Genomic DNA, 26,270 nt, shown 5'->3' on the forward strand with positions numbered 1-26,270 from the left:
TATACACTATAAACCTTTTATATTGTACTTAGTTTCATTTGTACCTTTAGCTACTCACAACATCATTAATTTATTTGCTCTTTTGGCCATTCATACGATTCTTTTTTCATGGCACAATGACCGTATTTCATATTCCACACTTTAATTTCTTTCCTCTCATGGATCGTCATCATAATTTTCAACATATATAATATATTTCAGAAATCACAACCTTAAGTTCATTAGAAATGAAGACTTAAACACAATAGATTTCTTTCCAATAAATAGAGTAAAATGATTAGCAATCAAAGCACAAGTTAAAATCATAGACAAGTAACACCATTTAATTCTTGAACTACTTTCCCCCAAGAGGGCGACACACAATTTCAACTCATGAATATGTAAGAGCTCAAAACACGTTGGGAAAACTTACAAGACTTATCATTAGTTAACACAACCACAATTTTGGGCATGACTTGAGTATATAAGATTTTAGGCAAATCCACATCCGAAATCATTTATAAACACTTGAATCAAGGCTTACTCTATAACCTTTCTCACATTAATCATTTCATTTCATCGGCACCGTTGGCCACCCTCCATATCCACAATTCACTTATTTAACTTCCAAACATCTTTATATTTTAACACCAATACATTTCCAATCAAGACTTTAGGTATACATATGAGCAATTATGAGTGTTAAGCATATCAAATTTTCTCACACAATTTGGCATACTAGCCTTTATTTGAAACACGACGCAAAGCCGTAACATTTTAATACACAATCCATACTTTGATCATATATCTTCATTCATAAGGATAATTTGGAATAGTCAAGTTTATAGGTAATAACCCGGAATATAGAAATTAGGAATTTTGAGCCAACCAAACTTGAACTTATGGAAACATTTATGGAATTCGATTCTAAGAGAGAAAGTTTAGCCAACATACCTTGTTTAAAACTTCCTTAAGTTACTACAACGTTCAGGAAATTCTAGAAATCCCAAACTACTTTGAGACATAACAAAATTGAACACAAATTAGGGAGATATTCATGGTTTCATCTCATTTGAGATTTTTATCAAACACTAGTTGTGCATCTTGATTTCAAAGCTCTTCTACAAGATTTCCTTCATTCCCCAACACAATCTTTACCTATTTGTGTTCAACAATCTTCCCACAAATATAATTTGTACATGCATGCATAGATAATACTATTACACCCAAGAATCATACCTCAATAACCTATCTTATACCCAAAACTCAAAATTAAAGTCTAGTGTATAGAACCTTACCTCTTAGATGAAGATCTTGTGATTGGTTTCCTTGATTATTGAAGATTGATGAAAGATTGAATGGTTATAATGTTAGGCTTCTTCCTTCTCGCTCTAAAATGCTCTCACCTCTCTCTAGATTTAGTATAAATTAGCCGCAAATGAAGCCCCAAAGTTTATTTATCAATGTGTTTTCGGACATGCAAATTTCAAAAAATAAACCCCGAAGTCAATTATGTGGTGCAATTATGCTATAGCATAATCGATATGTGGGCAACAGACTTGCAACATAATCATTATGTGATAGCATAATCGACAACTTAATCAATTATGCGACAGCATAATCAATATGTGATAACATAATATTTTTGCCCGCCTCTGCTTCACTATACTTCACTATGACTTATACATTTATTTACCAAATCCAATTGATGTCCATCATGTTAATAGCACGTAAAATATTATAATTAGCCTACCTAGCACCATGAAATCCTAAATTACTTAGCGAAATTTTCTGGGGCCTTACAATTCTACAAAGCGTAACATCATTGTAATGAAATACTGCATGAAAATTTCCAAAAATAAACCCCGGAGTCAATTATGTGGTGCAATTATGCTATAGCATAATCGATATGTGGGCAGCAGACTTGCAACATAATCATTATGTGATAGCATAATCGACAACATAATCAATTATGCGACAGCATAATCAATATGCGATAACATAATATTTTTGCCCGCCTCTGCTTCACTATACTTCACTATGACTTATACATTTATTTACCAAATCTAATTGATGTCCATCATGTTAATAGCACGTAAAATATTATAATTAGCCTACCTAGCACCATGAAATCCTAAATTACTTAGCGAAATTTTCCGGGGCCTTACAATTCTATAAAGCGTAACATCATTGTAATGAAATACTGCAAGGCGTAACATCATTCCCCCTTTGGAATATTCGTCCTCGAATGTTGGCTGATGCTTTTATCATTTTCATAATTTATAGCTCCTGTGAATACCTCAATACTCTCCTTTCCATTTAGGCAGTTGTTCTGTAAATAAATCCAAAGGCCAGGGCATTCCCACCTTTGGGCCTCTTTCCTACACCATGACTTGTGATCGAATTCCTTTAAATCTCATAACTGTTGATATCTTCTATCATGTAGTCTGTATGACATTTTCCCTGTAAGTGCGCCTACATGACTCTTTTGTCCTTTTTTTCCTCAAGCTTTTTGCCAATCTCTAGGCCTCACTTTGTAAACATATATAGAGCTTAATAAGATGTCCTTCTGGGCATCTATAAGCATACTGAAGTTCTTCCCTCGGTACTTTGTCGAACATACGAATAATGTTATATCTTATTTCATAGAACTGGTTATCCATCTGTATGACTTTACTGCATCAAGGTAGGTCATATTATACTATAACTCTTACTTCGTATTATCGTTACTCAGGTCTGCTACAAAACATCAAGCTACTTTTATTGCTCCTTATCATAGATGTATAATCTATGTCCTTTAATACTTCTTTATTACTATTCATCTTAAGAATGACGGCCTAATCTTACCTCATACTTGGTGACTATTTGTCCATCCATTGTCGATTCACCTTAATATTGATGTATCATCTATCACTGATAACTTGATCTCTTATTTAACATTTCTACTAGGGGTTACGTCTCATCGTGTCATTTGAAGTGATTGTCTTGATCCACCTGGGGGCGATACGATACTATACTTCCATAATCGTATTTCATAGCATTACAATGTGATTTACCTTACATGGTTATTTAATTCCTGTACAATTCATGAAATCATTACTTAATCGAAGGCCCAAACGTCATCCTTCATCTATCACAGTTACACCTTCATTCTATTGCCAGGGTAGCATTCTATCTCTTCCAAAGGCCACTAGTCTTAGACTCATTTAGGCAATACTGAACTTTTTATAACTTAGAGAAACCATCAGCTCTCTGGTTTTCATGTATTTAGTCATGAGGTCTTATGCCTTCTCATCACCTTCTCACTTGCCCTTTCTTATCCTTACTCCTATCTTCTTAAAACCTTGTTGCTTTACCATACTTTAGCTTGCGACCTACATATTCATTTATACTACTTGCAACCTTTCTTCAACTTGCTTGCACCATAGATTTCCTTATGTTATTCTGGAACATCAAGCAAGACATCACATCATCTCAAACTCTTCTTTTACTTTCTTAACTAGATCTCTCGATACCTAGAAACCATAGGCTGAAAGATATGCTACTGACAATGCTGCTATCATTCCTGGATATTGAATCCCCACACTTTTAGCTTTTAATCCAAAGTATGGACTATTCACAACCTTCTGCATTTTAGTATTTCGTACGTTGTTCACCTTTACTTACAACCTTAAAATCTTGCATCGTACCTTCTATCTCTTTCATGAACACCTTTCTACATAAGTATAATTTATGTCTATAACTTGAAGCTCTATTATAATACTTGCACCTCTGGTGCATACACTATCCGGTGAGCTCCGTACTGACTCCTTATAAGGCTGTTACTTTTCCAACTAGCTTTAGCATAGGGACATTATATAATATGGCTATTGTACTTTCTCTTTTGTATCTCTGAATTAAGAGTGATCCTGCAATGTTCTCAATCATGATGTTCATAATTTCTTGGGTCCAATAATCAATCTACTAATTTACTTAGTTGATGTATCTCCTTAGTTTCCTCTTTCCTATAGTCAATCTTTATGTAGGCTTAAACTACTATCCGATCTTTGGCTCCTGGTATTAGTTATCACTTTAGCCTTTCATGGGCATTATGGAATATCCATGATACAATCTTCTAACGACTCAATCATTTGTCTATGCCCTGGGTTCAATTCTTTCTTTTTAACTTATACCGGAGTCTTCTATGTCTGTATGATTGTCAACATATAAAACTTTAAACTCTTAAGTGCGTTCATAACGTAACTAACTCTGGATTATTAATGGAATGATTATTTCCGTTCCTTCTTAGCTTTCTTTAAACGTAAGCTATTACTTTTCCTAGTCTTTCTACCCCCTTGTTGCGTCCATACTTAGCTTATCTTAGTGTCCATATTTGCCAGAGTTTTTATACAACTCATATGATATCAAATATTACTTTTAATTTTACTTCACTTCCATTAGCCATGGTAGGAGCCACTTTCCTTTGGAGTGCTTACAACGTTGTTATGAGATTGTTGTTACATGTCCATTTCCTTTTTAGGTCGTTGTGCTTAGGTTGAAGCCTTCTTCCTTACCTTCTCAGCTAGTATTTCGTTGCAGTACTTAGGGAGAACCCTTGATTCGTGTAAAGTTGTGAGCTCATTACGGACTTTTTTGATGTCCTTCCTTGCCTATAATCATCGGTAGTTGCTTACCTCCATGCCCTTGTGCTTGTAGGGTTGCTTCTGAACTGCTGTTTTGATTTCCTTCCCAGTGGCACTTTCTTTTATCCTCGTAATACTCATAAGGTACGTTTAACTACCCCGACTCCTATTTGAATATATATCAAGTATTACAATGTTATAACTGCGGGGCTGAATTCACTATAATGGGTTGTACTATATTTATATTGCACAACTTGCTGATTTGTCTGTATCTTCTTGACTAGCCACAACTAGACTCTTCCTGAATAAACTACTAAGTACTCGTTGGCCCATTCTCATGTCATTACTCCACATAATCTTTCTGGGGTTATTCCCTTTGTCTTTACTTATATCTTGCGCTGGCTCTTTATTTTCAACAACATCCCGGTCGAAACCCTTACTTCCTCTCCTTGACGTCATGTTTGCATAATGTTCTGGAATCATAGCATATTTGTAGGATTTGAATAAGTGCAATCTTATCCCTTTCTCATTTTTATCGCATTCTTCCTTTACCATTCCATAATTACTAGAACCACTTAGTTCTGACTTAACGCCAAACACTCCATATTCCCCCCTTTAGGGAAGTACTCAGATTTAGTGCTACGATGATTTATGTATAAATGTTTTACCTCTTCACATTTGGTGTCTTTTCACATCATTGATGACCCTTACTCGCCTTGTGGTAATCCTTCTGTACCAAGGATAACAAATTTCCTTACTCGCGAGGGTGACACTTCATGTAACTGGCACATACAGTCCCTTAAGCTTAAATTTGCTCATATTGCTTGCTTTAGGGAAGTGTCTTTCTAAATGATCATTTTCTGAATTTCTCATGAATCTTATTCTATTATCCATTCTATTATTGCCGGAACGCAATGTGAAATTCTCGTGATGCCAACCATTATCAAATCACTCAGTCCCTAATTCATGTTTAGTTTATCTTGTTTAGCAATCCATACTAATTTCTATTACTTTGAGGTATAACTTTTCCTTCTGTAATTATGTTAGAGTCACCAACTTATTTTTCGAAATGAGGATGTCACTTCATGACCTATACTCTTTTGTTGCCTCAAGGCCTGTTACCTCTTGTATTTGCTTTCCTTGTTTATGGATTCTATAATACTGTCATCCTTTTGATCTAACGTTGTCATCCATGTATCACATCTTACTCATAATGCTTTACTAACTCTCTTCTTATTTTTCTGCTAACATTTCTGTCTATCACCTTATTCTGAAAACTTTAACAAGACATTCTTTTGGTTTTAGCTCCCTTTTGCTCCATCCACTGGATCTTCGAGCTGCCTAACATTCTCTCTCTAATAGGGGCGGGAGACACAATAAGATAATATTTATCCCTTCCAGGCTTCCAGTGCCTATCATTGTAGTACTCATATATTGTTGTACTATTTTAGAGTGCACCATCTGGGTGTCTCACAAGGAGATCTATTACCACATTTTCAATATCCTTCGGAAATGTCAACTAACACAAATAATCCATTCACCATTTTGGGTTACTCTAACCCCAAGCGGATCCTGATATCTCGTCCTTTTGTTAAACTAAAAATGCTTATATTGCTCTAGCTGAATTGTAAATACTGATAATCTTCATTAACTGGGCGCCTCGTACCCTTTTTTATCTTGCTTCTTTTACTTGTTGAAACATGTATCTATCTTCTGAATCTCTCATTCCTTAACGTAATAGTGGATAGACATTCTTACCATAGGGATCCTTATTAAGAAGCTTGCAAGTCTTATTGCGCACATGCCCTACTAAAGGCTTTACATTTACTCATCATAAGCATTATGCAAAATCGAGTTCCTCCGACTGAATTCTTCCACTGATATATCTCTTACGAACCGTCTTTTCGGATGTAGGTATCGCCGTATTATGAATAAGATAGTGTTTAGGAAACTGGGTTCTTACAACGAAGCTCTACCACACGATCTAGAGTAAGAAGAATAAGTGACAGTCCTAAATGCCTTGTAGCCTCCTGCTTATAAGTGTGGTGCACGACACACCCATAAACAAGACTATACTAGACACGACTTGTAGACTCCCTAGGACAGAACTACTCTGATACCACTTTTGCCACGACCCAAATCGATGGGCCACGACGGGCACCTAGTACCTTACTCAACCGAGTACCAACATAGCGTATCTTTTCGTATCATACTATCATATATAAGTGAGCTGGAGAGGCTGCCATGAAATAGGTAGAATACAACATGTAATACCAACTTATACATAAGACATATGGGCCTCTAAGACAAAAATAACCACTCGTACACTAAGCATAGGCCGACAAGGCCATTCAATCTTTTACGTACATGATATTTGTCTACAATCCTCTAAGTATACATAATTGTCATAAAGGTCGGGACAGAGTCTCGCCATACCGAACAATATACATCTAAATAATATTGACCAAACAAGCAACTCTGGAGCAAATGGAGTGCACCAAGATCTTCCACTAAGCTAATCGCCTACATAGAGGACTCTCGACCTGTCTATCGAGACCTACGAGCATGAAATGCAGCGTCCCCAGAAAAAAGAGACGTCAGTACAAATAACATACCGAGTATGTAAGGAATGAAAATGAGTAAATAATAGACATCAGAGAAATATGGAGTACAAAACTTGACATGTATGTCTGCATAGCTCTGTGAATCATTTCATTTTTATGATATTATGCATATGCATATAAATGTCAGGCCATGCATAGGAATATGCGTTCATAACATCATCAAGCCTCTGAGGTCATTCATCGTATCATTTCGATCACTGTGGGCAAATTATAAACCTATACCAACTGATCAAGTGGTGGTGCGTATATAATACCAAAACCTTTTCCCATAGCCCATATACACATATACGCGTACATAATGCCATCTAGTCATGGGTCAATGTGCATGTATAAATGCATGAAATGCATATGAAATATGTTAATAAAATCCCTCGGTACGTCATAAGGCCATTATGCCTCTGATTAATATCATAAAATAAACTTTATCAACTTACGTATTTTCTGAGACCCATGAATAGATGATAGAATAATAGGACACATGGAGAATCAAGAACATATGCACCTCTAATATTTCTATGAATAAAGTTATTTTTGGAAGTTGTGCATTTACTCGTTTAGTATGTGTCGTATATATCGTGCCAAAAGAAATAAGGGATAGCCTTAACATACCTGAGCTGGTTCTCTTAACAATTACTCTAACATCGTTGATTGCGATAACACGTAACGGCGAATTGAAGTAGGGAAAAATTCGTATGATATTGTTGAGAAAGATTACACCGTACTCCCTTAAAATAGTAAAATCCCATTGTCACACCTCCTTTTTCTACCCCAAAAGAGGTATAGGGGAGTTTTTCCAATTAGATTGACAAAAATCGAAATAGGATTATTTATTCAAATTAAGAGTCGCCAATTTGGATATTTTTTGGTGTCCCAAGACACCGGTTTATAATCTCGAGTCGAGGAAGTTTGACTCTGTTTTACAGTTCGCAGAAGATAGAAATCTGGGCAAGGAATTTTGTTAATCCGGGAGAAGGTGTTAGGCATTCCTGGGTTCTGTGGTTTTAGCACAGTCGCTCAACTATTATTTTTTGGCTTAATTATCTGATTAATTACATATTTTAAACCTATTGTGTATTTTTACCCGTTTACTGCTTTTAATTATTTATGGAATTATTCTAGAACAAGTTACAGTTGTTGTACACCTGTTTGTTTGGTACACATTGCGAATCGTATCACGGTAACCGTACCCACAATTTACACCATAATTAAATTATTAACAATATTAGTTGTTATGGCCGGGTCATATAAATGTACCCCCGGATTTGGAAATTATGTACCATAACAACGTCACAGGAACAGTATCAATAGCTATGATAATTTTATTATAAACGCGCCTAAAGTGAACTACGAATGTTCAAAGTTTTTCTACACTAGTTACGAATGTTTTAAGTTTTTCCATACTAGTTTTTGCATTAATATAAAGGCCATAGATAGGTATTCATTTATGAATGATATGCCTCGATTTATTTCAAAAAAGATTCATACTCAACTACAGCGAACTAAGAATTTTTATATTTAAAACTAATTTGAAATTAGCTATCACAACTACGCTACGGGAACCATACCCGTAGTTGTGGTGATTTAATTACGTGCTGAAAGCAAACTACGAAAGTTCATACTTACCTCCTAAATTAATTCGAGGTTTATTGACAGGCCACAGATTATAACTAAGGAGTCCAAAGTTGTGCATGCTTTTAACCATTGAAATATTGGGCCATCAAGAGGCCTGTTATATATGCAAATCTTTGAGGAAGATACGGGTTGCGGATTTGGGCTCGAAATTGAGCCCAAAAGTTAAAGAAATCAGGAGCCAAAACCCATTGAGCCTGGCTCCAAACACGCTGTCTCATCTGGGCCAGAAATGGGCCCAGTTTTTCCCAGCATGAGAGCCTTTGATATTAAGGCCCACTTGAGACTTAACCTCTTCTAAATCACATGTAACACAAAATGTTATAAATTTTTTGGAGAAAAAAATCAAAGGCTGACCAAACATATTTTGCATCTAATTTATCACATGCCATTAGTAACAATATAAAACTACTTAACCCAAATTACCAATTAATTACATTGAAAAAATGTGGGTAATTACTTCACTTGCAACCAGAGGTTCAAATATCACGTGACAATTTAACATTGAATATCCTTTGGAATTGTATGGGCTTAGACCCAATTTACCAGAGACAATGCACTAATATGAAAAATGCCCATGCCTTATTATCAATTACTACAGTTGAACAAACTAAATGCAATGAATTAAAACATGGCCTTCGGAAGAAAGCTAATCTCCATATAGCAAGGCAATTTTGGAAAGGTGTGTGCGTAACAAACTGTCACAAAAGGAGTAGAATCATTTCCATACAACTTGATGTTTTCCTAAACCATTAACCAACCCCTAAACCTTATGACTCATGCTAAGTAAAGCAGAATGGACATAGAAGGGACTAAAAGTGGATCCTTAGGTCAGTAATACACACAGTTCGTACGCAACACAAGGATGAGGCAAAAATCAGTGGATACCAGGTTCTTTATTTAATGTTCTCATAACTTCAAATGTTAAACAGAGACAGAATTTAGGATAGATTTAAACTTATCTAGGTTGAACTTAAGACCAAAATGAATCCAAAATAGCAGTTCCAGAACTTAACAGAACAAGGGAGCACATGTCCACAACCAAACTTTCACTTAAAATTCAACAAAACAAAAGAAAACTTAACAAAAATATTACAGGTGCACACTTAACAAATTCATCCTATATTACTATTCAAACAGGGCTGAATGAAATCGCTATACACGCCTCAGACGTTAAACAGAATTGCAGAGAAGATGAAGTGTAAGAAAGAAGCCACAGTCACATGAATCTTATGTACCAAACACGAATCTTCATCTACTAGTAAAAGACAACACATGATATTAACTAACCAAGAAAAGAGTTACATGAGTTAACAAAACATAAGGGCTAATTACTAATGACATTGCTGTATTAGTCTCAAAACATTCATATCATCACATTTAACTTGCAGCTCAAGGTTTCAAGGTGGTACCTGGATACAACAAGCACAACAAGAAAGTATGTTTAGAAATCAACAAGGTGTGATGGACTCAGCAGCAAGGAACAACAGTAATAATCAAACCAACTCCATTATCAAATCATAGCTCAACTAAAGAACCCAAAAAATCAAAAAGAAAATGTTTTCCCAAACTTTGTAAAGAGTCAGTAAGTAGAGAATTGAGCTGGATTTTTTGAGAGGTTTTTAGAGTCTGTTCTCCGCCCCTTCAGTGAGGGGAAAGTTCTACGTATATAGGAGATGGGAAAAAACCCATGTGCTCTCCCTAAATTTCAAGGAAAAAGAATCTTTTCTAACCAATTTTTACAGTTGTCCCACCCTTTATCAAAATTCAGCATCTTTTGAAGACTAGAAATGGACAGTTGTCCAAGTCTAGAAGTTTCTCCTCTTTTTACTTCCCAATTAAACCCCTTAAACTTTCATTTATTACCAATAACCCCCCTTACTTCTAAGTAGCATTCAAACCTTCCCAGTCACAATGAAGACCAACATCAGAACAAACAAACATGGTAACAAACAATTACCCAAACACAAGGAAAAAATAAAAACCTAGCCGAATTATTGACTTAATAAAAAAAAAGATTCGATTTTCTTAAACACCTAAATTTAACTAATAAATAAGCGATTAACAGTCAAACCCAATACACTAACAATTAAACTAAAGATTAATCACAGTCTATTGTCGAAATTTAAGAAAAATGAATGAAAATAAACAAATAAACATGGAACAACACAATTGGCCTGGAAAGTACTAAGAGGAAAGAAATTAAACATAAAACGAATTCCCACGAGGCTGGCCGGATTCCGGCAGGTCAATCAAAATTGGACGACCTCGGAGTGACTCAAAACTAACGTTAATCGATTTCTCTTGTTGAGAGCAATCTATCAACGCAAACTTTAGGCCAAATCGAGTTGAAAAAACCCAAAAATCAAAAAAGGGGAGGGGGGAGTTAGGTTTCTGGATTCTATATTTGAAATTAAGGGGAATTGGTTGGTATTTTTGTGAGATTAGTGGTGGAATGGTGATTAGGCTGGTGTAATGAGTATGGGGTGTTAATTTGGTGTTATTTGGGGACGAACCGCCGTCATGGGGCGATTTCTGGCAGACGACAGGCAGCGAAGGGTGATGAAGATTTTGGGGGTGGCTAGGGTTGGGATTTGGAGAGAGATGGGGAATGGGTAGGGTTCTGAGGGTTTGGGGTGGGGTAGGTCAATTCCTAGCCATTTGATCAAGGGAGATCAACGGCTGGGATTTTAATAAGCAAAACGACGTCGTTTGGCTACTAAATGGGTGTTGGACTGGGCAAGGTTGGGCTGATTGGGGCGGATCCAAGCAAAAAATTTGGGCTCAGCAGTTTAATTTGCCCAATTTAAGTTCCAAACAAAGTCTTCCCCCTCTTTAATTATTTAATTTTAATACTAATTAACTAATACCAATTAATACTAATTACCAATCACTAATAAATTTAATTAAACCTAAATTAAATCACAAACAAGACCTAATAATGAAATTGATTCAATTAGCTAATTCAAACACTAAAATGATTAATTCATTTTAGAACAAATGAAAGAAGAACACTAAAACTAAAACTAAAAAAAATGGAATAATGTATATACTATTTTTTTATTTTGTTTTGTTGATGCGATTAATTAATAATTAAACATAAATGCAACTACCAAACTAAGAATGCAATCTATGAAACTCTAATATAATTTTTTGTATTTTCTATGATTTTAATGTATGCAAAAATGTACCTAAAATGCGTATAATTAAACAAATATTCCTAAAAACTTCTATAAAAAAATTAAAATAAACTACAAAAATCTATTTTGTGATTTTGTAGGAGTATTTTGGGTTGGGAAAAAATCACGTGCTCACAGCTGCCCCTCTTTGCTCGGAAACACGAAGAGTTTTCGGGCAAAGATAAAGTGAGCGAATATGAGCGATTTTTGCCTGCTTGGATACTTCGTGGGAAGCATTTTTTGAAATATCTAACCGAACCTTGATTTCGAGGTTTCCTACATATCCTTGGCTATAAAGGAATCAGGTTAGTGTAGTTCTTGATGTTTAGGTAGCTGGGACTACCGAGAAGCTGTAATTTCACTGCTGTTGTCGCTGCTACTGCTTTCTAAACTCCTTATTACACCGAAACAAAAATGAAAAGAAGTTAGGCTAATCTATGATCTTTGAGTTACAATATTCCTATCATTGTGTCTTTGAACTTGATGTTGAAACACGAACTATTGACTCGCACTCTCGAGGCAAGCTTCTGTTGTTAGCAACTCGAATTGAATTCTGAAATGAATTACCTTGTTTTCTAGGTAGGTGCCTGATGCTAAAACTCGAAATGGATTCCCTTGTTTTCCAGGTGGGTGCCTGATGTCAAAAATTGAAGTGTATTCCCTTGTTTTCCAGGTGGGCGCCTGATGCTTAAACTCGAAATGAATTCCCTTGTTTTACAGGTGGGCGCCTGATGCCAAAACTTGAAATGTACTCCCTTATTTTTCAGGTGGGTGCCTGATACAAAAACTTGAAATGTATTCCCCTATTGTCCAAGTGGGCGCCTAATGCCAAAACATGAAATATAATCCCTTGTTTTCCAGGTGGGTGCCTGACGCCAAAACTTGAAATGTATTCCCTTGTTTTCCAGGTGGGCGCCTGATGCTTAAACTCGAAATGAATTCCCTTGTTTTACAGGTGGGTGCCTGATACCAAAACTTGAAATGTACTCCCTTGTTTTTCAGTTGGGCGCCTCATACCAAAACTTGAAATGTATTCCCCTGTTGTCCAGGTGGGCGCATGATGCCAAAACGTGAAACATACTCCCTTGTTTTCCAGGTGGACGCCTGATGCCAAAATTTTAAATGTATTCCCTTATTTTCCAGGTGGGCGGCTGATGCCAAAACATGAAATATATTCCCTTATTATCTAGGTGGACGCCTGATGCCAAAATTTGAAATGTATTCCCTTCTTATCCAGGTGGGCGTCTAATGCCAAAACTTGAAACATATTCCCTTGTTTTCTAGGGGGGCACCTGTCATTATAACAAAACAGACAAAACAAAAGAAACATTTCTGCCCCAGTTTGGTACTGGGAACATCTGTGAGTATTAATCGAATCATGATACCCAAAAGAGCTCTAAGAATTTAAAAGTTAAATCCCATCATCCAAGAGGGGCCTGGAAATTTAAAATTAAATCTCATCTTAAGAGTGAAAACTTCAAAGCTAAATTCTATTTCCTAAAGGTTAGACTTACGCTAAATCTTATTATCGATGAAGGTCTTAAAAACATAACTAAACCCCATTATCCAGGAGGGTCCTGAGAACTTTAAAATTAAATTCCATTATCCATGAGGGCCCTGAAAATTTTAAATTAAATCCCATTATCCAGGAGGATCCTGAAAATTTATAGCCGAACCTGTCTCGCACATTCTTTCCTCACGGAAGGTTCCTCCAAAATTTCCTACCCCTGTTTCAATCAAACAAAATCTTATCAGTTTGAAAATGTAGTGATTAGTTTGTGGCATTCTTGCTGAAGGTGGCCTTTCCACTACCATGCTTCGTTCCAATTAGCCGCCTTGGACTGGCAAAGAGTTGTTTGACCTTATGATTGAACCTAAACCACAGGACCCTGAATGACCCGAGTGCCCCACACTCATGCTATTGTTTTACATTTATGTCCTTCTAATTTGAACTTCTGTATTTTACCAGAGTTCACGAAACCACTTGACCACTTGAACTTCCACTAACACCTTATTTTCCATTTTGCATCATGTTATTTCTGGTATGCCTTGACTGTACTTTTTTTTTGTGCAATTTGAAAGTTGGTAATAAACTTTGAAATCCTTTCTTTCTTGCTAAACAGTACTGAAATTGGAAAAGACATAGAGAAGTAGACCCAAAAGAAAATGAAATGAAGTAACTTTGAGAGTTAGTAATAAAGAAGAAAATTTGAAACAGGATGACTGTTTGAGGAAGAAAGGGAAAGAGACTTATGTGAGCGAAGCAGCTGGAACCAATGATCACGACATGCATTTCGAATTAATCGCCCAGATCATTCACCTAATCATATTTCATTTTGTGTCCCGTCTTTATACTTCGAAATTGGAATTTTTTTCGATAATCCAATCTCTTTGCAAAGTCACGAGCCTCATTCAACTTGTAGTACCCTAACGGGTTTTCACCAACAAACCTCTCTCATTTATTCATCTCTTGACTCACTATCTCCTTAAGGTGCCTCCGAGGGTTTTCACCAATAAGACTCTCTTATTTTTGTTTTCTCTCAGCTTTTCATCGCCTTACGTTGCCCGTGAGGGTTTTTACCAGTAAGACTCTATTATAGCCCGAGGGTAATGAAATGTAGGTCTTCTCAAAGATTGATCGGAAGGTCTTCTTTGGACCGTAATGTAGGCTTTTGGATAGGGTTAGTGTCACTCCTCCTTTTTATATCCCGAGGGTATATAAGGCAGTTCTTTCAATTTAAGTGACATTATTAGAAATGAAATTATTTATTTAATTCTTAGAGTCGTCACTTGGAATATTTTAATTGGTGTCCCAAGTTATCGGTTTATTTTAAATCTCAAATCGAGGAAATTTAGACTTTCCTTTTGAAGTCTACGAACCAGAAATTCTAGATAAGCAATTCTGTTAACCCGGGAGAAAGTGTTAGGTATTCCCGGGTTCCATGGTTCTAGCACGGTCGCTTAACAATTTATATTTGGCTTAATTGTTTGACTATTCATTTTTAAAACCTATGTTTAATTATCTTTTTACCGCTTTTAAATAACTTGAATTTTTTGTAATTAAAGAATTGAGTTACACGTACGTATACTTTTTCTTTTGGCACGTCAAAATCATGTCATGCAGACGTGTCCATGATTAATAATGCTTTTGTTGATTTATGAAGAGAGTTTTGTTGAAGATGCGTGAACGCATCCCTCGAGTCTTTTTAGAGTTAAATTTGCAATTTTATTACGCGAATATATATATAATCGCAATACTAATCTAAATGGGGCCGAAAGCAAACTACGATTGTTCAAATTAATAATAGGTTTGTGAGGGCCATGGAAAATTTAATAATGGCGCACCGCGATATTAAAGAGTTATTACGAATTTATGAGGGTCATGAACTTATGAGGGTTTCTTTATCATGGCACACCTCAAATTCACAAAATTTTAATTAAGTTTATTAGGGTCGTATGTTGTGGGTTTTAAAACATGGCACACCTCAAATGGTTTTTAGAAGATACTTATTCAATTAAGGTCACCTAGGATATTCATATTGGAATTTATTTTAAGCGAGACAAAAGACTAACTAATTATAAAGGGTGCTTAATTGCTTTGGGACAAGGGGAATGGGACAGAAACAACCCGCTAATGAATCAGCTTTGAGAGCTAAATATTTGGCTCACGAATGGTCCAGAAATCAGAATGGGACTTGAGAACACTATTGCCGGATACGAGTCAAACAACCCACATTGGGTTAAATTTCAGGCGGGCCCAAATGGCTATATTTTCTAAATTGGGCCTATCTACCTTTTACCCAATACATGAATTAGTGAAGAAATGGCTGAAAATGATACCACTCTTAAAAGCAAAAACCACGGCAGAACTGATTCAATAAATAATTTTATCATATTAAGTTGCCAAGCACATTAGTTATGCATTTAGTAATTAATGAACGAAACTCATGCTGCTGGGTAGGCTGTGAAGTCCAGCTGCCTAGGCCTGGTGGCCTAGGCCAGACTTGCTTCGAACGGGCCCAAGATCTGGGCCTGCTTGCCAATGCAATCCACATCAATGTTTCCATACATCTCAACGCATATTCTTTGCAAGAGAAAAATTTATTATGACACGCCTACTAGCAATTAATACTTAATTCGAAATGAAGAGTCCATTTACAGTGTCGACAAACCCAACTTATACAAGAGAAATTTCTAAACTACTGAACACTATCCTATCAATCTTTTACAAATATCATCTAATAAGAAAGAAAGAAGAAGCTACGAGAAATAAAGAGAAACATGTTTTCTAGTATGGGATTCTTGCCATCAGACTCTTCACGGCCAACATACCAGCTTGCAAAAAGATCAACTACAAAGTTGTTTCTTACAAGCTAGCTATTTAAGCACCACGAGTGGAGTTTTTACTACCCAAATCAGCGTTCATTCTACTAAAGATCCCAAAAATCTCATCATAAGAAGGGGTCAGATTCACAGGAAAAAAAACACTATTGGTCATACTGACTCCCCACATTTGTCAAACTCAAACATAAACAACAGGGCTAGACACAATTATGATTCATGGGTTTAATCATGTTAAAGGTTAAACTCATGAACCAATGTAAGTTCCAAGCCCAAAATCATGACAGCTTTGGGTGAAGTGTTAGCTACACTTAAAGTAAATACAAGGGGAGGTTTAGTCCATGAACCTGACTATGTAAGAGTCAGACTTAGAGGTCAAACCTGGTTTTAAGGGGGGGGGGGGGAAGGAACTTTGAACATATTATCAAATCAATGTAAGAAGAAAGCAGAAATGCATACTAGCAAAAGAGCATTAGTGCTACAATCTAATGAAGAAAACAAGACAATACACATTTAAAATGAAGAAACTTATCCATTCTAAGAAGAAAACCTTCAACATATAAAGAACTTTATAGTACATACAAACAGTACCAAAAACAAAGACAAACAACTCATATTCATTTGAAAGTTTCATTTACACAAAAAATCAAACAAAGAGATGACCATATGTACCTTAAAACAGAAGGGAAGCAACACGAAAGTGAAGATGAGGTTGGTAAAGGAATCTCAAAAACAGGAGACAGCAACAAAGAACCAGACAGCTTCCAAAAGACCCCAAGAATCAGACTTCAAACCCCAGAATCAATAGCTAAGAACCACAGAAACCCAACTAATAGACCAAGAAAATGTTTCTTTTCAAACCACGCTTCAAACTTATGAGGACTGAGAATTTTTTTGAGTTTTCAAGCTATTTTGAGTATGAACTTTTCAGAGGAAAAATAGAAATTTTAAGAAAATTGGTGATGGAATGTCTATCCGGAATCCTCTTTTCTGCATGTATATAGTACCATATATAGGTACCAAAGATTCCATGTGCTGGAAGGAATATTCCTCAGCCACAAAAGCATATTTTAAAACAGAAATGGACAATTGGTATTCCTTCATTGGTTTCAGTACTTTGTACTAACCAAATGAGGCCAGCTGCTCTTGTTCTAGAGAATTCTAAAAATTTCCCTAAATAGAAAACCTTGAATTACCCCTATAATCCCTGCTTATTACTACTTCATTCGATGTTCACTTAGGTCCCTAAAATCCTACCGATGTTCATATCAAAGTAATTAAAGGCAGAAAAAAGAAGGGAAAACCTAAATTGAAATGATTCAAATGAGAAGCGCTGATGCAATTCTAAGACTAAAACTAAATTAATTAATGAATGAACATGCATTGTGTAATTAAACCTAAGAAAAAGTTGAATTCAAATGAAAATTAAGGACAAAAGTGGTAACAAACAAGGAAACAAATATGATAATTCAATGAGAGCTAATAATTAACCTAATTAAATCTAAACTTATGCAATGATTTAAACTAAGAAAAGAAAAGGAAGGAAATCTAAGACTAAAGAAAACTTAAAACATGCTGCTACAAACAAGAACGATCACATATGCAGAAAGGAGAAAATCAAAATTAACAATCAAAAAAAAGGGATTTACCATGTTTTAATTTAAGAACATTGGATCAAAACACAAGCTTGTCTGAACCTCTTGAAGTGTAATATGGACTTTGACCAACATTAATCAACTGTTGTTAACAAGAAGAGTCGATTAATGGAGGTTTTAAGTCCATTCGACCAAATACAGCCCCAAAAAAGAGAAGAAAGAAAATTAGGGTTCTTCTGGAGTCACGAAATTTGAAATTCGAGGAACTCAAGGCTGATTCGAAAGGGGCTAATGGTGGTTTGGGCTCAGAGAGGGGTAAGGGTCATAGGGTGTAATTTGGGAGGCTTTGGACCGACTAAAATTTTGGCCGGCTTTTTGATTTACAATTCTAACAAATTGGGTATGACTCGAAGGGAAGAGAGTAGGGATTTGGAATGGGGAGATGAAGGGGAGTTCAGGGTATCATTTTGGGACCGATTGGACTACCGGAACAGTCGTGAGGCGATTTTCGCTGGAGGTTCATGGTGGAGGCGGCGTGAGGTTGTGAGGCGACTAAGGTTTGGGGTGATCTTCAGAGAGAGATGGAGAGTGAGAGGGTTTGGTTTGTGGGGGGAGGGGAGGCTCTCTTCGGACACTCATATAAGGAGATAATGATCAATTCGGGGTCGTCTGATCAAACGAAATCAACGGCTTCGATGAAAAAAAGTTGCAAACAAGGTTGTTTGGTCATAATGGGGATTTAGACCGGGTATGGGGTGGAGTTGGGCCGGATCTTGAATGGGTCCTGGGGATTATTCTATTGGGCTGCCAAATTGGCCCAAAATCAAGGCAGCCTTTTGTTGTTCTTTTCTTTTCTTTTAATTTTCAATTTTCTTTTTCTTTTCAAATTAAAATAAAAACCTAAATTAATTCTTAAACTAAATTAACTTATCAAATTAGATTAATTACTCAACATAGTATTTACAACAACTAATTAATTCCCAAATTACAAGAAAAACTAAAAAAATTTAAAATTAAAAAGTTAAAATGTAAAGATAATTTATTTTTGTGATTTTTTAATTTTTATAAAACAATTAACTTACTAATTAACCTGAAAAATATAAAAATAAATCCTAAATGCAGATGCAGAGTATTTTTATATTTTCCTGATTTAAATGACATTAAACATGCACAGAAAAATGCAAATAATTACGAAAATTGTACCATAATTTCTAAAATGACAAATAATTAAAAGAAAAAATCTATTTCTTTGGGATTCTATAGGAGCTATTTATATAAGGCAAAAATCATGTGTTCATAGCTGCCCCTCTATGCTCGGAGACACGAAGGGTTTTCGGGCAAAGATAAAATGAGCAATTATGAGGGATTTTTGCCCGTTTGAAACTCCGTGAGAAGCATTTTCAAAAAAGCCTGACCGAACCTTGCTTTAGAGGTTGCCTACATATCCTTGGCTACAAAGGAATCAGGTTAGTGTAGTTCTGGAGGTTTCGGTAACTGGGACTACCAAGGAGCTGTGATTTCATTGTTGATGCTGCTGCTACTGCTTGCTGAACTCCTTATTACACCAAAATGGAAAATAAAAGTTCAACTAGCTAAGCCTATCAACTACGAGTTACAAGATTCCTATCTATAAATCTTCTAAAGCTTGATCTTGAGTCTTGGCTAGTTCTTGCTGCAAACTCCGATCTGAATCTTGATGCTCATCAGCTGTGGCCGCCAGTTCATTCTTCAGCTTTGGATCAAGGCGAGACATGCGAAGCTTGTGGATTCAATCATATCTTGAGCAGTCCGCATCTTTCTCCGCTTCTGCGCTTTGAGTTCAACTTCTTTTCTTGTTTCTTCTTTTCTTTTATTTGGGTTGAGACTTCTTCTTTTGGTTGTCTCAAACCTTGTGCCTCAGGGTGAAAACCTGTTTAGGCACCAAAGCAAACAAATGAACGAAATTTTTCTCCCCAATTTTCACTAGGAACATTTCGTGAGTTATTGTAACAAAATCTAAACTACTTCTTTATTGAACGAAATAAAATCAGGATTGTGTATCCTTGAAAAGAGACCAGGGAGTGAAGACCCTATGTCTAAAATAAAATCAACTAGGGAGTGGAGACCGTATGTTGGCAAAAGTCGACTAAGGAGTGGAGACCCTATGTCTAAAAATAAACTCAACAAGGGAGTGGAGACCCTATGTTGGCAAAAGGCGACTAGGGAATGGAGACCCTATGTCTAAACTAATCTCAACTAGGGAGTGGAGACCCTATGTTGGCAAAAGGAGACTAGGGAGTGGAGACCCTATGTCTAAAAATAAACTCAACTAGGGAGTGGAGACCCTATGTCTAAAATAATCTCAACTATGGAGTGAAGACCCTATGTTGGCAAAAGGCTACTAGGGAGTAGAGACCCTATGTCTAAAATAATCTCAACTAGGAGTGGAGACCCTATGTTGGAAAAAGGCGACTAGGGAGTGGAGACCCGATGTCTAAAATAATCTCAACTAGGGACTAGAGACCATATGTTGGCAAAAGGCGACTAGGGAGTGGATACCCTATGTCTAAAATAATCTCAACTAGGGAGTGGAGACCCTATGTTAGAAAAGCGTAAATGTTGAGATTGGGGGTCCTAAGCTTCCATTTTTTGATTTTTCTTTTTATCTTATTATTTTTTTTAATCTTGTTTTGTTTTCTCTTCTTTTTTTTTATTATTTTCATGGAATGAGTAAATACGGGAAAACATTTAGAGGGGACTTCCCTTTTTATGGATTGTTGCTGCAAAGTTGTTTTTAGCACTTGCGTATTTCATTTTTGGTTGCACCTTCTTCTTACAAGGTTGCTTTGGATTGCACCTGTTTCCAGTTTTCAAACAAAGAACAATTGTTAGTTTGAAATAGTGGTTGATTTTGTGGCCTTGGTTATTTTTGATCACTTGATCTCGGCCCAACTCTTTTGATGAGAACCTCTGCTACTTGATGGATTTCTGAATATTGATCTCTCTTCTGAAACCGAGGAACTCAACTTTCCAAAATTTCACATGACGGTTCGTCCGTGTGGTATTTTGTCCTTTTCATCTTATTCTGCCTCCAGGGGCGTTTGACTTTGGATTTCTTTCATTTTCGATAGTTTTGACTTCGGAGCATCGGCCATCATGGCCAGTTGAGATCGACCTGGTGCACCCGTTGAGGATAGGTGCTTTCCTTTGGATTTGGCTTCTATTGAGCATAACCCTGCAAAACTAATCTTGCCATCTTTTCTTTATATTAGCTTCGGAGAAAGATCAAACCGAAAGGGATTCAAAGAAAAATAAGTAAAGGACAGGGAAAATGAATTTAAAGAGAAGTGTCCCTTTCGGAGAGGGGAAAAAGGACTTATCTGGAATGCATGTAGACTTCAATAGACATGAAATGCTTCTTGGACTGGATACCTGATCCATGCAATTATCCATCTTCTCATAAATCCATGATGAACCATGTTTTAAAATCAGGAAACATTTCCAGGACTCTTTCAGTGCCAATGGTTGCAAATGATTCTCTCTTTTCGATCAACGGCGCCCTTTGCGGGTTTTCGCCAATCGACCTCTCTCATTTCTCTTCTCATTGTTGCCTTATAGTGCTCTTTGCGAGTTTTTACTAACAAGACTCTCACATTTTTTAGTTTCTCTGCTCACCATCACTTTAAGGTGCCCTTGGGTTTTCACCAATAAGACTCTCTCAATTTAGTTCTCTCATCTTGATTGCATCGGATCCAAACACCTGCATTTTCCAATTTTGAACACCTTTCACCGATTGATCGAAAGGACTTGAACAAGGTTTGGGTAAAAAGATCTTAGATTGCATTACAATTTTGGAACCGTTCAGGCGGGATCATTGCCGAACCATTATAACGTCTGCCCTAGTTTCACTTTGGGGAAATTGGATTTTTGTTTTGGTGTGACTGAACCCCAGAGAGATGCTGCCCACATATCCTTTCGGAATCAAGTCGAACATAGTTCAGGGGACTTCGTTTTTGACTTTTTTTCTGTTACCTTTTTTTTACAAACGTTTTCCAGTTCCAAAGAGGGTAATGAAAGAAAGGTAACCGGCTTCAAAGGTTTTGCAAAGGTTTGGAGTGTTTAGGGTAGCGAAAATGAAAGCCTTCATCATTCCAATCAGATAATGTTGTTGCTGCAGAAAGACTAGACATGATACCTCTTGACTGAGTCTGCATTTACAGCTGTTTTAGGGTCATTTCCTTCAACGTCTCCGAGGTACAACGCCCCTCTTGGAAACAATTTTATGATAATGTATGGGCCCTTCCACTTAGGAATGAACTTTCATTTTGCTTCCTAGTGGTGAGGGAAAATATGCCTCAAAACGAGTTGCCCCACTTCAAAGTTCCTAGGCCACACTTTCTTGTTGTAGGCACGGGCCATTCTTTGTTGATACAACTGCCCGTGGCAGACTGCGGCCATTTGCTTTTCATCGATAAGGGTTAACTGTTCTAGATGAGTTGTGACCCACTCAGTATCCTCAATTTCAGCTTAAACAATGATTAGAAGGAATGTAATTTCAACCTCGATGGGTATTACGGCGTCAGTGCCTTAAACCAATAGATAAGGGGTTGCTCTGATTTATGTGAGCACAGTTGTGTGGTATCCTAATAATGCAAACAGAAAATTTTCATGCCATTGCGTGGAACTTTGGATCATCTTTCTAAGAATCTTCTTGATGTTCTTGTTTGTTGCTTCAACGGCACCATTGGCTTTGGGCCGATAAGGGGTGGAGTTCCGATGCGTGATCTTGAATTACTCGCATATCTCCCTCATCAAATGACTATTCAAGTTCACAACATATCTGTAATGATAGTTGTAGGAATACCAAAACGACAGATGATATTATAGTGCACGAAGTCTACCACCGCTTTCTTAGTGACAGATTTGAGAGTAATTGCTTCAACCTACTTTGTGAAGTAGTCGATGGCAACCAATATAAACCTATGTCCATTTGAAGCTTTTGGCTCGATTGGCCCAATGATGTCCATACCCCAGGCAACAAATGGCCAAGGTGCTGACATAGGATGTAGTTCTGTAGGTGGTGCATGGGTCAAATCACCGTGCACCTGACACTAATTACATTTCCGGACAAAACTGAAGCAATCATTTTCCATAGTCATCCAATAATGGCCTGCTCGAAGGATCTTTTTCGCCAAAACATACCCATTCATGTGGGGTCCACACACTACTGCGTGCACTTCATACATGATTCTTCTGGCGTCTTCGGCGTCAACACATATTAACAAGTTGAGATCTAGAGTCCTTTTGTACAAGACCTCGCCGCTCAAGAAGAAACTGCTTGCAAGTCATCTAATAGTTCTCTTTTGGTCTCCACTGGCTTGATCAAGATATTCTGTAGTTTTCAGAAATCCCTTGATATCATGATACCATGGCTGAGAATCCGGTTCTACCTCAATCGTATTGCAGTAACCATGCCTTTCTTGGATTTTGGATTTCCAAAGGGTCAATGAAAACGAGAAATGTACCTGAACTCGACTGACTTGAACCGTTTAATAAGATCCTCCACATGTTTTTTGTATGGAATAAGCTTGATATCCCGGGTTTCCCATTCACCCTGAGCTTGTCGGATAATCAAGTCTGAATCTCCCATGATCAATAGTTCTTCAACATCTTGGTCGATTGCTATATTCATGCCCATAATGCAGGCTTCATACTCGGCAGTGTTGTTTGTGCAGAAAAACCGAAGTCGGGTTGTGGCTGGATAGTGTTGACTAGTGGGTGAGATCAAAATTGCCCCAATCCTGACACCTTTTGCATTTACAGCTCCATCGAAGAACATTTTCCAAGCAGTGTCTTCTGATATTACCTCAACTGAATTCACCTCTTTGTACGAGAAGTAAGTATTCGAGGGCTGATATTTGTCATCAACAGGGTTTTCAGCTAGGTGATCTGCTAGAGCTTGGGCTTTCATTGCCGTGCGGGTGACATAGACTATGTCAAATTAAGTGAGCAAGATATACCATTTTCCTAACCTCTCCGTGGGCATTGGCTTCTGGAATATGTACTTTAAAGGATCTATCCAGGTGATGAGGTAAGTGTGTAGGCCAACAGGTAATGCCTAAGCTTTTGAGCGACCCAAGTTAAGGCGCAGTAAGTCCTTTCCAACAAGGTATATTTAGCTTCATAGATTGTGAAATTTTTACTCAAAATAGTAGATTGCCTGCTCTTTCTTCCCGGTCACATCATATTGCCCGAGGATACAATCGAAAGAATTCTACAAGACTGTCAAATACAAAAACAAAGGTCTTCCGGGTTCGGGTGCGACTAAGACCGATGGATTTGACAGATATTCTTTGATTTTGTCAAACGCCTCTTGACACTCGTCTGTCCATTTAATTGCTGCATCTTTCTTCAACAGCTTGAAGATGTGCTCACATGTGGAATTCAACTGAGCAATGAATCGGCTTATGTAATTCAACCTTCCTAGTAGGCTCATAACCTCTTTCTTGGTTTTCAAAGGAGGCAAATCCCGAATAGACTTTGTTTTCATTGGATCTAACTCTATGCCCCTCTGACTGACTATAAATCCCAAAAGTTTGCCAAATGGAACCCCAAATGCACATTTAGCCGGATTCAGCTTCAAATCATACTTACACAACCTCTCAAAAAACTTTCTCAGGTCTCGAACATGGTCGTCCTGTGTTCTGGATTTGATGATCACATCGTCCACATACACCTCAAATTCCTGGTGCATCATGTGGTGAAAAATTATAGTCATGGCTCTCATGTAAGTTGCCCCAGCATTCTTCAAACCAAAAGGCATGACCCTGTAGCAATAGGTGCCCCACGGTGTTATAAATGTTGTTTTTTTTTGCATCTTCCTCGTCCATTAAGACATGATGATACCCAACATAAAAATCCACGAGAGACTGTATCTCATGTTTGGCACAGTTGTCAATGAGGATGTGAATGATTGGCAAAAAGGAAGTTGTCCTTGAGACTTGCTTTGTTCAGATCTCGGTAGTCGAGACACACTCAAGTCTTCCCACCTTTCTTTGGTACGGGAACTACATTAGCCACCCATGTGGTCTATCGGACCACTCGAATCACCCCCACTTTCAACTATTTGGTGAATTCTTCTTTGATCTTGTCACTAATATCAATTTTGAACTTTCTTTGATTTTGCTGGACAGGGGGATAATCGGGGTAAGTCGGCAACTTGTGGACCACCAAATCGACACTCAATCCTGCCATGTCATCATAGGACCAAGCAAACACATCTTTGAATTCAAACAAAAGTTGGATCAAGGAATCCCTAGTTCTTACATCTGTGTGAATGCTTATCATGGTCTCTTGGACCTCTTCTAAATTACCCAAATTTACCAGCTCGGTTTCATTTAGATTTGGCTTAGGCTTATTCTCAGATTGTTCCAATTCTGGATTTATTTCCCTAAAAGCCTCTTCTTCATCATATTCCAGTTCTTGGTTCATTATTTCACAATGAGACAGCATGTTTGGATTTGGGCATGAAGTGTGCAAGCATGGCATGTTATTTAAAGTCGCATTATTAGAACTGAAAAAAGAAACAAGAAAAAATAACAAAAATCAGAATGAATAAAGAGAGGTGAACGATGAAATATTGATTTTATTTCATTGAATTTTGAAGATAACAGGGTTTATTTTGGAATTTAAAGATAGGCTACTAAAAGAAACATCCGAGTTACACCCTAAAATAACTCGTGATGCAGAAAAGGTGGAAAGAAAGGACTACTGGGATTCTTGCCTGACTTGGAATGGAGTAGCCTTCCAATTTTTCAACTTGGCATCGGGCCCGATGTACAACACCTCAACGGTGCTCGAGCCTTCTCCCGGCTGAACCATGTGGGTTTCATACAACATCTGCCTCATAGCCCCACAAATTTCTTCAATTTCTTCAACCTTTAAGGCCTCATCTTATTCTTATTCATTGTACTTGGGCTTGACGAAGGTTTTGAACAGATGCAGGATCGGCTGAGGCAAGACCCAACCATCGTTCTTTCGCTCATTTGCCCATGTTTCATCAGCTGGCGTGGCTTGGAAACCCACACCAAAGAACTTTTCGCTAGTATCCAGAGTGATAAGTTTCGTGATTCCTTGCAATGACGTCCCGAGCCCCTTCCCGGGTTTATAACCATGCCTGATCATTTCCTTGGCAACCATAATTGACGCATTTGAGAGAAAGGGTTGAGGAGAAGGGCTTCCTTATTCACATTGGTCTGCGACCACAACCTCAAAAGATTGATAGACTATATGTTCACTTCCTTCCCTAGCTTCGAGACATGG

Source organism: Nicotiana sylvestris, chromosome 10, assembly GCF_000393655.2.
Source record: "Nicotiana sylvestris chromosome 10, ASM39365v2, whole genome shotgun sequence".
In the NCBI taxonomy this organism is placed as follows: Eukaryota; Viridiplantae; Streptophyta; class Magnoliopsida; order Solanales; family Solanaceae; genus Nicotiana; species Nicotiana sylvestris.